The sequence below is a fragment of the Tamandua tetradactyla genome, chromosome 2 (genome assembly GCF_023851605.1).
Source record: "Tamandua tetradactyla isolate mTamTet1 chromosome 2, mTamTet1.pri, whole genome shotgun sequence".
Lineage (NCBI taxonomy): Eukaryota > Metazoa > Chordata > Mammalia > Pilosa > Myrmecophagidae > Tamandua > Tamandua tetradactyla.
Genome location: NC_135328.1, coordinates 151,938,148 through 151,950,811, shown reverse-complemented (window position 1 = coordinate 151,950,811; position 12,664 = coordinate 151,938,148). Strand labels below are relative to the sequence as shown.

The 12,664-nt window shown below is 39.3% G+C and overlaps 1 long non-coding RNA gene and 1 pseudogene across 3 annotated transcripts in view; one reads left to right on the top strand and one right to left on the bottom strand.

The window, feature by feature from the left end:
* The window catches only part of LOC143674077 (uncharacterized), a 108,928-nt gene that overhangs the window by 19,829 nt on the left and 76,435 nt on the right, over positions 1–12,664 (bottom strand). The gene's annotated exons all lie outside the window — the stretch shown is intronic.
* LOC143654348 (protein SET-like) lies at positions 9,128–11,353 on the top strand (annotated as a pseudogene).

Sequence of the window (12,664 nt, the reverse complement as noted above, 5' to 3'; positions counted from 1 at the left end):
TTATCATCACAATCAATTTTTGAACATTTTCATTACTCTAAAACATTTTAAAAATAAACAGAAGAATTAAAATTAAAAATAATGCCCATAACATCCCATCTCCCGTCCCCACATTGTTTATTTATTTTTGTCTTTTTTTTCTTACTCATCTGTCCATACACTGGACAAATGGAGTGTCAGTCCCAAGGTTTTCAGACTCACATAGATATACCTTACAAGCTCTATAGTTACTCACTCATCTTCAAGAATCAAGGCTATTGAGTCAGGTCCCACTTTGCCAGGGAGAGTTACATGCCTGGGAGTCATGTCCCACATAATGGGGAGGGAAATGGGTTCACCTGTGGAGTTGGCTTAGAGAGAGAAAGGCCATATCTGAGAAACAAAAGAGGTTCTTTGTCATGACTCTTAGGCATAATCATAAGTAGGTTTAGCTTCTTCTCTGCAGGAATAAGTTTAATATGGATAAGGCTCAAGATTAAGGGCCTGGCCCATCAAATTGGCATTCCCAATGATTACAAGAATATTAGGTATTCCCTACATGAGCAAGTTTAGTATTTGTAGCCTTTTACCCCAGTCCCTCAAGCAGACTTTACAAATACTGTTTAATCTTCTGCCCAGGTACTCTGGGATGTATTAGGACATCATACCAACCTTTATAAACCAACAAGATCTCACTTCTTATTCATAGTTCCATGTAATTATGCTGTTCAAATAAGCTTACCATACAAGTTAAAATGATAGTGTGCTACTGAAAATACAAATTTTGCACCAAATAAACATCAGTTCCCCAGGTCTCACACAGAAGTTAAAGTTTTAAAATACAGTCAGTATCACCCTTTACCCTTTAGTCTGATTTACCTTAGTCTTACCCAGACCAGCTTCATTCTTATTTCTAATTGGAGTTTGACCTCTTCTTCAGTGTTTTGAACAATTGCTGTGTGGGGTAATGCTGACTTCCATAGCTGCAAAACTAGCTCTGAGGCTTACACACATAACCAAAGTTTCAGAGAACAGCCAGATTATACACAAAGAGCTCAGAATCTCAGAATTTAGAAATAACAGTTATAACTCTGGAATACATGTGACTGCTGTAAGAGCTTACAGTCTAGGAATCTTTACAATAGGCCTTCACCTGATAACTTGTGCTCTTGAATTCAATTCTCAGAGTTTGCACATTATAGTTAGTCCATGTTAGTGAGGAGTTATATTTGTCTTTTTGTTACTGGTTTATTTCACTCAACATATTGTCCTCAAAGACCTTTTTTTTTTTTTTTTTTTTTTTTTTTTGCATGGGCAGGCTCCAGGAATTGAACTCAGGTCTCCTGCATGGAAGGTGGGCATTCTAATCACTGAGCTATCTATCTGGGCACCCTACTCTGAATTTTTTTTTTTTATTAATTAAAAAAAAATTAACTAACACAACATTTAGAAATCATTCCATTCTACATATGCAATCAGTAATTCTTAATATCATCACATAGATGTATGTTCATCATTTCTTAGTACATTTGCATCGATTTAGAAAAAGAAATAGCAAGACAACAGAAAAAGAAATAAAATGATAATATAGAGAAAAAATAAAAATAAAAAATACAAAAAATACATATAAAAAACAAACAAACAAAGAAAAAACTATAGCTCAGATGCAGCTTCATTCAGTGTTTTAACATAATTACATTACAATTAGGTAGTATTGTGTTGTCCATTTTTGAGTTTTTCTATCTAGTCCTGTTGCACAGTCTGTATCCCTTCAGCTCCAATTACCCATTATCTTACCCTGTTTCTAACTCCTGATGGTCTCTGTTACCAATGACATATTCCAAGTTTATTCTCGAATGTCGGTTCACATCAGTGGGACCATACAGTATTTGTCCTTTAGTTTTTGGCTAGTCTCACTCAGCATAATGTTCTCTAGGTCCATCCATGTTATTACATGCTTCATAAGTTTATTCTGTCTTAAAGCTGCATAATATTCCATCGTATGTATATACCACAGTTTGTTTAGCCACTCGTCTGTTGATGGACATTTTGGCTGTTTCCATCTCTTTGCAATTGTAAATAATGCTGCTATAAACATTGGTGTGCAAATGTCCATTTGTGTCTTTGCCCTTAAGTCCTCTGAGTAGATAACTAGCAATGGTATTGCTGGGTCATATGGCAATTCTATATTCAGTTTTTTGAGGAACCGCCAAACTGCCTTCCACAGTGGTTGCACCATTTGACATTCCCACCAACAGTGGATGAGTGTGCCTCTTTCTCCGCATCCTCTCCAGCACTTGTCATTTTTTGTTTTGTTGATAATGGCCATTCTGGTGGGTGTGAGATGATATCTCATTGTGGTTTTGATTTGCATTTCTCTAATGGCCAGGGACATTGAGCATCTCTTCATGTGCCTTTTGGCCATTTGTATTTCTTCTTCTGAGAGGTGTCTGTTCAAGTCTTTTTCCCATTTTGTAATTGGGTTGGCTGTCTTTTTGTTGTTGAGTTGAACAATCTCTTTATAAATTCTGGATACTAGACCTTTATCTGATATGTCGTTTCCAAATATTGTCTCCCATTGTGTAGGCTGTCTTTCTACTTTCTTGATGAAGTTCTTTGATGCACAAAAGTGTTTAATTTTGAGGAGCTCCCATTTCTTTCTTTCTTTCTTCAGTCCTCTTGTTTTAGGTTTAAGGTCCATAAAACCGCCTCCAATTGTAAGTTTCATAAGATATCTCCCTACATTTTCCTCTAACTGTTTTATGGTCTTAGACCTAATGTTTAGATCTTTGATCCATTTTGAGTTAACTTTTGTGTAGGGTGTGAGATACGGGTCCTCTTTCATTCTTTTGCATATGGATATCCAGTTCTCTAAGCACCATTTATTGAAGAGACTGTTCTGTCCCAGGTGAATTGGCTTGACTGCCTTATCAAAGATCAAATGTCCATAGATGAGAGGGTCTATATCTGAGCACTCTATTCGATTCCATTGGTCGATATATCTATCTTTATGCCAATACCATGCTGTTTTGACCACTGTGGCTTCATAATATGCCTTAAAGTCCGGCAGTGTGAGACCTCCAGCTTCGTTTTTTTTCCTCAAGATACTTTTAGCAATTCGGGGCACCCTGCCCTTCCAGATAAATTTGCTTATTGGTTTTTCTATTTCCGAAAAATAAGTTGTTGGGGTTTTGATTGGTATTGCATTGAATCTGTAAATCAATTTAGGTAGGATTGACATCTTAACTATATTTAGTCTTCCAATCCATGAACACGGTATGCCCTTCCATCTATTTAGGTCTTCTGTGATTTCTTTTAACAGTTTTTCGTAGTTTTCTTTGTATAGGTCTTTTGTCTCTTTAGTTAAATTTATTCCTAAGTACTTTATTTTTTTAGTTGCAATTGTAAATGGAATTCGTTTCTTGATTTCCCCCTCAGCTTGTTCATTGCTAGTGTACAGAAACGCTACAGATTTTTGAATGTTGATCTTGTAACCTGCTACTTTGCCGTACTCATTTATTAGCTCTAGTAGTTTTGTTGTGGATTTTTCCGGGTTTTCGACGTATAGTATCATATCGTCTGCAAACAGTGATAGTTTTACTTCTTCCTTTCCAATTTTGATGCCTTGTATTTCTTTTTCTTGTCTAATTGCTCTGGCTAGAACCTCCAACACAATGTTGAATAATAGTGGTGATAATGGACATCCTTGTCTTGTTCCTGATCTTAGGGGGAAGGTTTTCAATTTTTCCCCATTGAGGATGATATTAGCTGTGGGTTTTTCATATATTCCCTCTATCATTTTAAGGAAGTTCCCTTGTATTCCTATCATTTGAAGTGTTTTCAACAGGAAAGGATGTTGAATCTTGTCAAATGCCTTCTCTGCATCAATTGAGATGATTATGTGATTTTTCTGCTTTGATTTGTTGATATGGTGTATTACATTAATTGATTAAATGTATTTTTAATCAAACATTTTAGGCATACTTGTCTTGTATTCTGCAATTGATAAAGTCTTAGGTTTTTAAGAGTTTTAGCCTTCTTTCATTTATGGTGGCTTATTTCTTCATATGGTTTTCAAATTTCATATTGAGAGCTGGGGTTTTCTGTGGGAATACTCTAAGGCTTGTATTGAGGCTATGTCCCTCTGGTAGTTTGAAGCTGTTATGCCATGTTCTTTTAATCCATTCCTGTGGATGCAGACCTATTGTAGGTGGAACGTTTTGGTTAGGTTATTTCAGTTAAGATGTGACCCAGCCCATAACAGTCTTAATCCTTCTACTGAAGTCCTTTATGAGAGAATAAAAGACAGGAAAAAAGCCAGAGAGCTTAGAGACAGAAAAACTCCCCAGAGAAGCTCAGAGAGGAAGGCACTGTACCAGAAGCTGAAAACAGCCAAACCTGGGAGCGAAGAACCAGCAGACACCAGCCATGTGCCTTGTCATCAGACAGAGGAACCCTGGATACCAGCAGCCTGTCTTCAGAGAAGTTATCATCTTGTTGATACCTTATTTGGGACATTTTCATGACCTTAGAATTGTAAACTCGTAAATTAATAAATCCCCATGGTAAAAGCCAACCCATTTCTGGTATAATGCATTCTGGCAGTTTTAGCAAACTGAAACACCTTCCAAAAAGTATCTCCCTTGCTTCTGTCTAATGTCCAGCTTTGCTACCAACTCACAATTATAAAATGAATTCCTAAAACCACTTAGTATAGCTTCAAACCCCAAACTCCAAACCCATACAAGTGGAGATGTGTGGTTACAAATTCTTGGAAAATATTTTCTTTTTTCTACCTAGAGCTCAGGCAAAGACAAATGTCCTTATTATTTCTTTTGACTGAAAGACAGATTTTTTTTCAGTCCATACTTTCCCTGAGGTTATAGACTTTTTTTTAATTAGAGAAGTTGTAGGTTTACAAAAAGATCAAGAAGAAAATACAGAGTTCCCATGTACCTGCTATTATTTTTAACATTTTGCATTAGTGCGCTACCTTTGTTATAACTGATGAGAGAATATTATTATAGTTGTACCATTGCCTATAAGGATATAGCACATTGAGGGTCTTGACGCTATTTGGAGTTCTCCGTTTCAACTCCCTGATTTGCATAGGTCTCCCCCAGGCCTTGTCTCCCAAGCCCACATGGCCAACCAAGCATCTAGGTTACCAAGATTGGCAAATACCCCTCAGCATGGCAACAGCTTCAGTAGGAGATTCCTACTCCAGTTTCTAGTTTCCTCTCCATTGTAACCCCTCAGAATTCCCTTGGCATTCTTCTGACCTCAAATAAGTATTTAAAAGTAGGTTTGTTACGTCTGAATGTTTGTAGATGCTTTGTCTATAAGTTGTTTTCACTTTTTTGTTGTTGTTGCTGTCTGTTTGCTTGGGTGGCAGAATTAGCAGAGCCCCCTTATAATTAATAGCTGGGTGCATTCTGGGAGCACGGCACAGGAGTGGCTCTAGCAGACCTAGCATGATTCAAGTGTCAAAGTTGTGGCAGCAGTTGCCCGCTATCTAGAAAGAAGTTGATTGGGGCAGAAGCAGCAGCTCTCCTGTTGTGCCAGTTCAGGGATGTTGTTCTCAGAGTCTTTTCTGAAAACTCAGTAGAGATCTTGCTTCTCCAGCCCTTCCAGTGACTTTGTAAGCAGCTAATTCCCTATATGAAAGTTCTTTCTCCTTCAAATAGGAAGATTCATTTCTGTTATTTAAAACTGAACCCTGCCTGACTCAGGCAACAAGTTGAAAGACAGAAGAATAAGTGATGAATAAATATATGTAAAAGTGTTTGGCCCAATTGGTAACTAAAGAAATGTAAATTAAAACAAGATGCACTTTGAAAGTTTTTTTCACCTTTTATTACTATTATTTTTTAGAACAATGCATTTTCATCTATTGCATGATGAAGACTGAAAAGATAATGCCCAGTGATGGTAAAGATTTGAATAAGTAGAGACACTGTCATCCAATGCTGCTGATAATATAAAATTAGTACAGTCTTTCTGGATAACAAAGCTTTTAAAATGTGTATGATCATTGGCCTAGTGATTCCAACTCAAGGAATAATAAAGAATGTTCATAAGCATTTAATTGCAAGGATGACCAGGAAATTATTGCTTCTAACATTTTTAAAAAGGAAATTACCTGATGTTCATCTATTGAGGACTGTTTAAAGGAAATTCACATACATGAAATGGGACATTACACAGACTTTAAAAAATATAGAGTGGAAGAATGTTAATGACATGGAAAAATGTTGCTAATATATTGTTAAGTGAAAAGACCAGTTATAAAAAAAAATGTGCACAAGAGAATTCCATTTTGGGTACAACAAAATATTGATAAAATAATATGTCCAACATATTGACCAACAAATGACACAGGTGAAACTCACAGACATTATATTGTACAAAAGAAGTCAGATGTAAAAGAATGCCTGTTGATAAAAGTCAAAATAGTGTTTACCTTTATGGAGAAGGGATGCAAGAAGAGTGGATATTGACTGAGAAGGAGCAAGGAAAACTTCCAGGGTTCTGCAAATGTTTTATATCTTGAACTTGGATGTGGTCACATAGGTGAACATATATGTAAAACTTCAGTAAGCTGAAGATAAGTTAAGATAAATGCTCTTTGCTGTGTGCATGTTAAACATCAAGAAGAAAGCAAAAATCTTCCTGCCAATGTGGCCCATGGCAAGTCCTGTGTTGGCTGCTGGGGATAGATGTCACACTATGCCACTGGCTAAGTAGCAGTGGCATTAGCACGTAAAGGGTCACGAGCGTCTCTCAATGCACATCTGTCTTTTAGCTGAGCTCTGGGTTATCCCAGCCAGCCTTCCCTTAGGAGTCCCATGAGGACTTTCCTTCTCCTTTTGCAAGGATACTTTCACAGGGAGGCTTTGCTTGGTCTCCCACCCACCTACCTTGTGTAGATAACTCCCACCTGAAATTATCCTAGGGCATGAAAAGATGGAGGATGCTGTAGGAAAGGAGAGGGATAGAGTCGGGAGTGGGAGGAGCACATATGCTGAAAGGACCCCCAAGGGCCCTGTAGTTCAAGAAATAGGGAAGAAAGGAAGGAAGGAAGGAGACTTACAAGATGCGCACTAAAATATGGTGGGATTATTTCTTAAATTTTGCTTTCTGTGTTTTCTAAGTGTTCCACAACAAATACGATTCGTGCAATAAGAAACAGAGGTGCTTTCTATCTCTTTTACTGCACTTAAACTGTGTGCTCTATTAGGACAACTGCAATATTCAGCAGTTCCCAACATATCCCGTTCTGTTTTGATCTTGAGTCAACCTGCCTTTGACGTCAACCTGTCCTGTGTGATGCCCTTGGGCAATTTATCGCCTTTAAGACTGCGCAAGGTGAAATTTGCAGAAACATGAATTTATTGGGAGCTTTTTTTCTTGATAACAAATGACTGAAGTAGTCAAGCAAGAAAAGGCGCCCTGGTACACGTCTGAGCAGGGTGTGCTGATTCTCTTCAGCAACACCCAGGAAGCTGGGCCTGGCCACCAACTGTGCAGGGAGGGAGGGAGAGAGCCTGATTTCCATGCCCCTCCTCCCTTCAACACTGGTTCCCAGGAGAGGCTTTGTAGACTCTGTAATATTGAGTTTAAAAGCACTCAGGGAGGAATCAGAGCCTAAGCTCCAAGGATTCGCTAATTGTAGATTTCTGCTAATAGAACCAACTCCTTGCAGAGGTGTTTTTATGACAAGAGTGGGAAGCCAGTATAGTGCCTTTTCAATATTCCACACCAGTTCTACCTACTCTGCCCACTGCCCACTGCCCACCCTGCTGCAACCCTGGCCCAACCCTATTTCCCACGTGTCACTGCTCCTGTTTCTCTGTCTTTGTTTGGGACGACCTGTGAATATTTGCTGTAAATTAAAATCATGTCAAAATTGATTGCACCCAAAATTTATATTTTGATTAGTGCCTTTCTTAATTTAACTTGTATGGTCAGTTTAATTGAACACCATAAGTACCTTTAACCTTGACTAGGACATGAGATTCTGTTGGTTTGTCCAAGTTAGTGTGATGCCCCAATAAATCCCAGAGTGATATGCACTATTGATAAAGAAGTATTTGCAAAGTCCCCTTGGGAAAAATGGGGAGAAAGGGGGAAATATTCAACTCCCCCATTTGGAGAATTCCTAATATTCTCGCAAGCAGTGGGGACAACCAAATCAATAGGCTGAGCCATCAATCTTGGGGTTTGACCCTATGAAACTTATGCCTGCAAAGGATAGGCTAAGCCTACCTAAAATTATGCCTAAGAGTTACCCCAGAGAACCTCTTTTGTTGCTCAGATGTGGGCTCTCTCTCTAAGCCAACATGGCAAGCAACCTCACTGGCCTCCCCTCTCTACATGGGACATGACTCCCAGAGGTATAAAACTCCCTGGCAACATGGGACAGAAATTCTGGGATGAGCTGGGACTCAGCATCAAGGAATTGAGAAAATCTTCTCAACCAAAAGGGGGAAGAGAGAAATGAGACAAAATAAAGTGTCAGTGGATGAGAGATTTCAAATGAGTCAAGAGGTTACCCTGGAAGTTATACTTACGTATTATATAGATATCCCCTTTTCAGTGTATTACAGTAGGTAGAGGGAAGTATCTGAAACTGTAGAATTGTGTTCCAGTTGTCATGTTTCTTGAAGATGATTGTATAATGATATAGCTTTTACAATGTGACTGTGTGATTGTAAAAACCTTGTGTCTGATGCTCCTTTTATCTATGGTATGGACAGATGAGTAAAAAATACAGATAAAAATAAATAATAGGGGGAACAAAGGTTAAAATAAATTGAGTAGATTGTAATACTAGTAGGCGATGGGAGGGAGGGGTAAGGTGTATGGCATGTATAAGCTTCTTTTTTCTTTTTTCTTGTTTCTTTCTTTTGCTGGAGAGATGCAAATGTTCAAAAAATGATCACGGTGATGAATGCACAACTACATAATGATATTGTGAGCCAATGATTGTATACCATATATAAAATGTTTGTCAAGAATGTATGCATGTTTTTTTGTTGTTTACAATAAAATATATATATTGACTGCACCCAACTCTATATTCAGCTTGGTGTCCAAGGTTGTTTTGACCAAAGACTACAGGAAGAAAAGATTGATGTGGCTCAGGATGACCCCAAGAGGCTTCTCTGGAGGAGGCGGGTTCACCAGGTCCTGGACAGATTCAGGGACAGGTAAAAGAGAAAAGGCACATCAGGTATAGAGAGTTTGCATAAGGGCTCAAGACAATGATAAAACCAATTTGGATAAAGCAGAGAGAATTCCAGGTGGAATTCCTTCTCCCTAGAGGCTAGAGTAGAAGCTCAGATGCTATTACCGAAAGGGTGGACAAAATGGTAGGGTATGGAAGAGGCTTGAAAGCTGAGCTAATTACTTTGGATTTATGTCAGCGATGAAGAGTCAAGGAAATGCTCTGAACAGTCCTGTGATAAGATGAAAAGGCCCCAACCAAAATCATTCCTGATAACTCTGAAGAGCACCTAGAGCTCTACCTGAGATTCTCCAAAAGTTTACTTTCCAGAAACCTACAACATCCAGATGGGTTCCTAAGCCAGAGAAGTCCTGAAATGCAGAGAAGCCAGCCTCTCCAGAACATCAACTTGTTCCATCCCCCTATCCCATATCATCAACACCTCTTTCCAACATGAAAAAGGGCATAACCCAAATACCCCTAAAAAACTGGAAAAAGGATCAAAGGAGAAGAAGGAGTTATAAATAGAGAAGACAGGATTTAACAAATGAGAATGACTGTTGAATCATTAAATTGATATTTCTTTTCATCTCCAATGTCTTGGACTAGCTAGAAGCAAAAACCTAAAATTGTGGAAGACTAACCCATACCGAATTCTGAAATCTGTTCCATAATGTGGTTACAGTATACTTTGAAATTTATTGCTTTTGTATATATGAGCTTTCTATGTGGCAGGCCCTGTGCAGAGAGCCAGAGATTTAAAAAAAACAAAAAAAAGGATAATAGAGGCAGGGTCTGCCATCAAGGAACTCACAGCCTAGTGGGAGATGGGAAGGAGAAACTTCATTCAGAAAGATTGCTGCTGAAATGTTCTAAAAATGATCATGGTGATGATTACACAACTATGTAATGATTTTGTCAGCCATTGATTATAAACCATGTATAGAACGTATGGGTCTAAAGATTTGTCAATAAAAATAAAATTGAAAAAAAGGATTATTGCTGGAAGAAGAGGTGGCTCCAGGAGCAGGAGGCTGCTCAGGGAGGGGGGCAGGCAACTAGCGAGGAAACCCAGCCAGGGAGAGGAATCGCAAGCACTAGGAGAAGACAGCCGGTCCAGCCCCATTGGTCAATGGTCCAGGTCAGCACTCATGGTCTGAGGGAAAGCTGCCTGCTGGGCCCCTTTCCCTCTCTCTCTCCCTTCCTGCTCACACCCCCCGTACACCCTTTACCCCCGACCCTACCTGTTTGGCCCCGGCAGCCAAAGTCAGTAAAAAGGAGATCCATTCCAACTATGAGGAGGCCAAGGGGACCTCAGAAGAAGAACAAGATGCAATAGAATATACTGATGATGTACAAAATGGAATAGACTGAATGCACAAGTGAGGAGATTTTGAAAGTAGAACAAAATTATAACAAACTCTGCCCGGCATTCTTTCAGAAGAAGTCAGAGATGATCTTCCTGCATCCTACATTTGGAGGTAACACTTGTCAACCATCCACAAATATCTGCCCTCCTTGGGAAGGAGAGTGAAGAGGCATTGCATTATTTGACCACAGTAGAAGTGACAGAATTGGACAATATTAACTCACGTAACCACAGAGCTTCATTTTTTGGGGGGTGGGGGGTGGGGGGAGTGCATGGTCCAGGAATCGAACCTGGGTCTCCCGCATGAAAGGCAAGCATTCTACCACTGCACCACCCGTGCACCCCTAGAGCTTCATTTTGATGAAAATCCTTACTGAGAAAATAAAGTTCTCTCCAAAGAATTTCATGTGAATGAGAGTGGTGGTCCAAACTCAAAGTCGACTGAAATCCACTGGACATCTGGAAAGGATCTGCAAAAAGTTCAAGTGAAAGCCAGAACAAAGCCAGCAGGAAGAGGCAGCGGGAAGAGCCAGAGAGCTTCCTTACTTGATATACTGACTATTTTGACTCAGGTCCCATGAGGTAGGAGAGGTCATCACAGATGCTATTGGGCCAAATCCATTATAACCTCATTTGGTTCATGATACGGCTGATAAGGAAGTGGAAGGAGGAGAAGGAGGGCTGGAAGATATTGAAGAAGGGGATTAGGATAGGGAGAAGAAGATGAAAATGATGATGAGGGAGGGGAAGAGGCGGAGGAAGCAGAAGACGGCTAATAGAACACTTATAGATTCCAAACTTCCTTTTTTAATTCTCTCAGTTTCTGGGAGCAAGCTGCAGTCTCAGTCTCTTTCTCTCTCTCAGTCTCTCTCTCTCTCTCTCTCTCTCTCTCTCTCTCTCTCTCTCTCTCTCTCTCTCTCTCTCTTATTTTTCCTCTTGTGCTCAGTTGCCCTGTTTTGAAGCCTTTACACCATGACTCTCAACTTATTTGGGAAGGAAATAGCTTGAATAGGATACAGTGGGAAAAAAATCTCTACCCCTTCCTGTTCCAAATTCAGTTTTGCCCTTTTTCATCTGAACAGAAAACTTTCCCACTCTGCTCAGTGAGAAAAAAAGAAAAACCTGTTCTACTGGAAGCTGCAGGAGCCAGCTCCTTGTATAGTTCTGTACAGAATTCTGGCTTTTCCCCTTCTTTCCCTGTATATTGGTATCTCTATGTGAATATGGACACTTAGCATTTCCCAATATGCATCTGCCCACTTTTGCTGATTTAAAAAAAGAAAGAAAAACTTTAAAAAGTGGGATTCTAGAAGGTCAGAAAGGGTGGGTTTGCGATATTTGGCTGGATTGCGTGGGCTTTCCTTTGGCATGTTTAATTGTGATTTTAATAGACATCACTACAGTTTAAGATGACTTTTTAAAATAAAATTCTCTTCTAATGATGACTTGAACCCTGCCACCCGAGACAACGAGCAGAAACTGTGGATCCAATTTGAATTAATATTTTCTAATATAATTTTGTTCCTGCTTATCTTTAAATGTTCTTCTTGTCTCACTGGAAAGGAACGATGATGCTCAGTTTTAAATGGTAAGAATGTACAAATTGCTTTGTTACAATGAAATTAATATGTATATAAACATAAGGATTATTGCAAGGATGAAAGGGGCTATTGCAATAGATAATGAGAACTATTACAATAGAGAGAATACTGTGACCATAGGCCCCCAAGTGTCTCAAGAGTTAGGAAAAACATGCAACCTATAGCATCACGGTAGAAGGGGGTATTTTAGTCCCCACCTAGCAGTTCAGTTTTTAGCACTTTGTCCAATCTGCATAGGGAATGCCTGTCTTTGGTTTTTTCTCATCGCCTTTTGGCTATGGGATTTTCTCAGCCATGCCCTACTAGATGGGAACTAAAATCCTCCCTCCTATAGTGTGGAGGAAATGTTTAAACTAACTTGAGGGGATCCATTGCTAGGGCCCATCCTTGCAAACCCAAAGCAGATAAGCCCATAAAACAGTAGCACAGAGGAGATGGGACTGAAGTCCAAGAAGCCGGCTAGCAGGCCCAGCGTTTGAACCATAG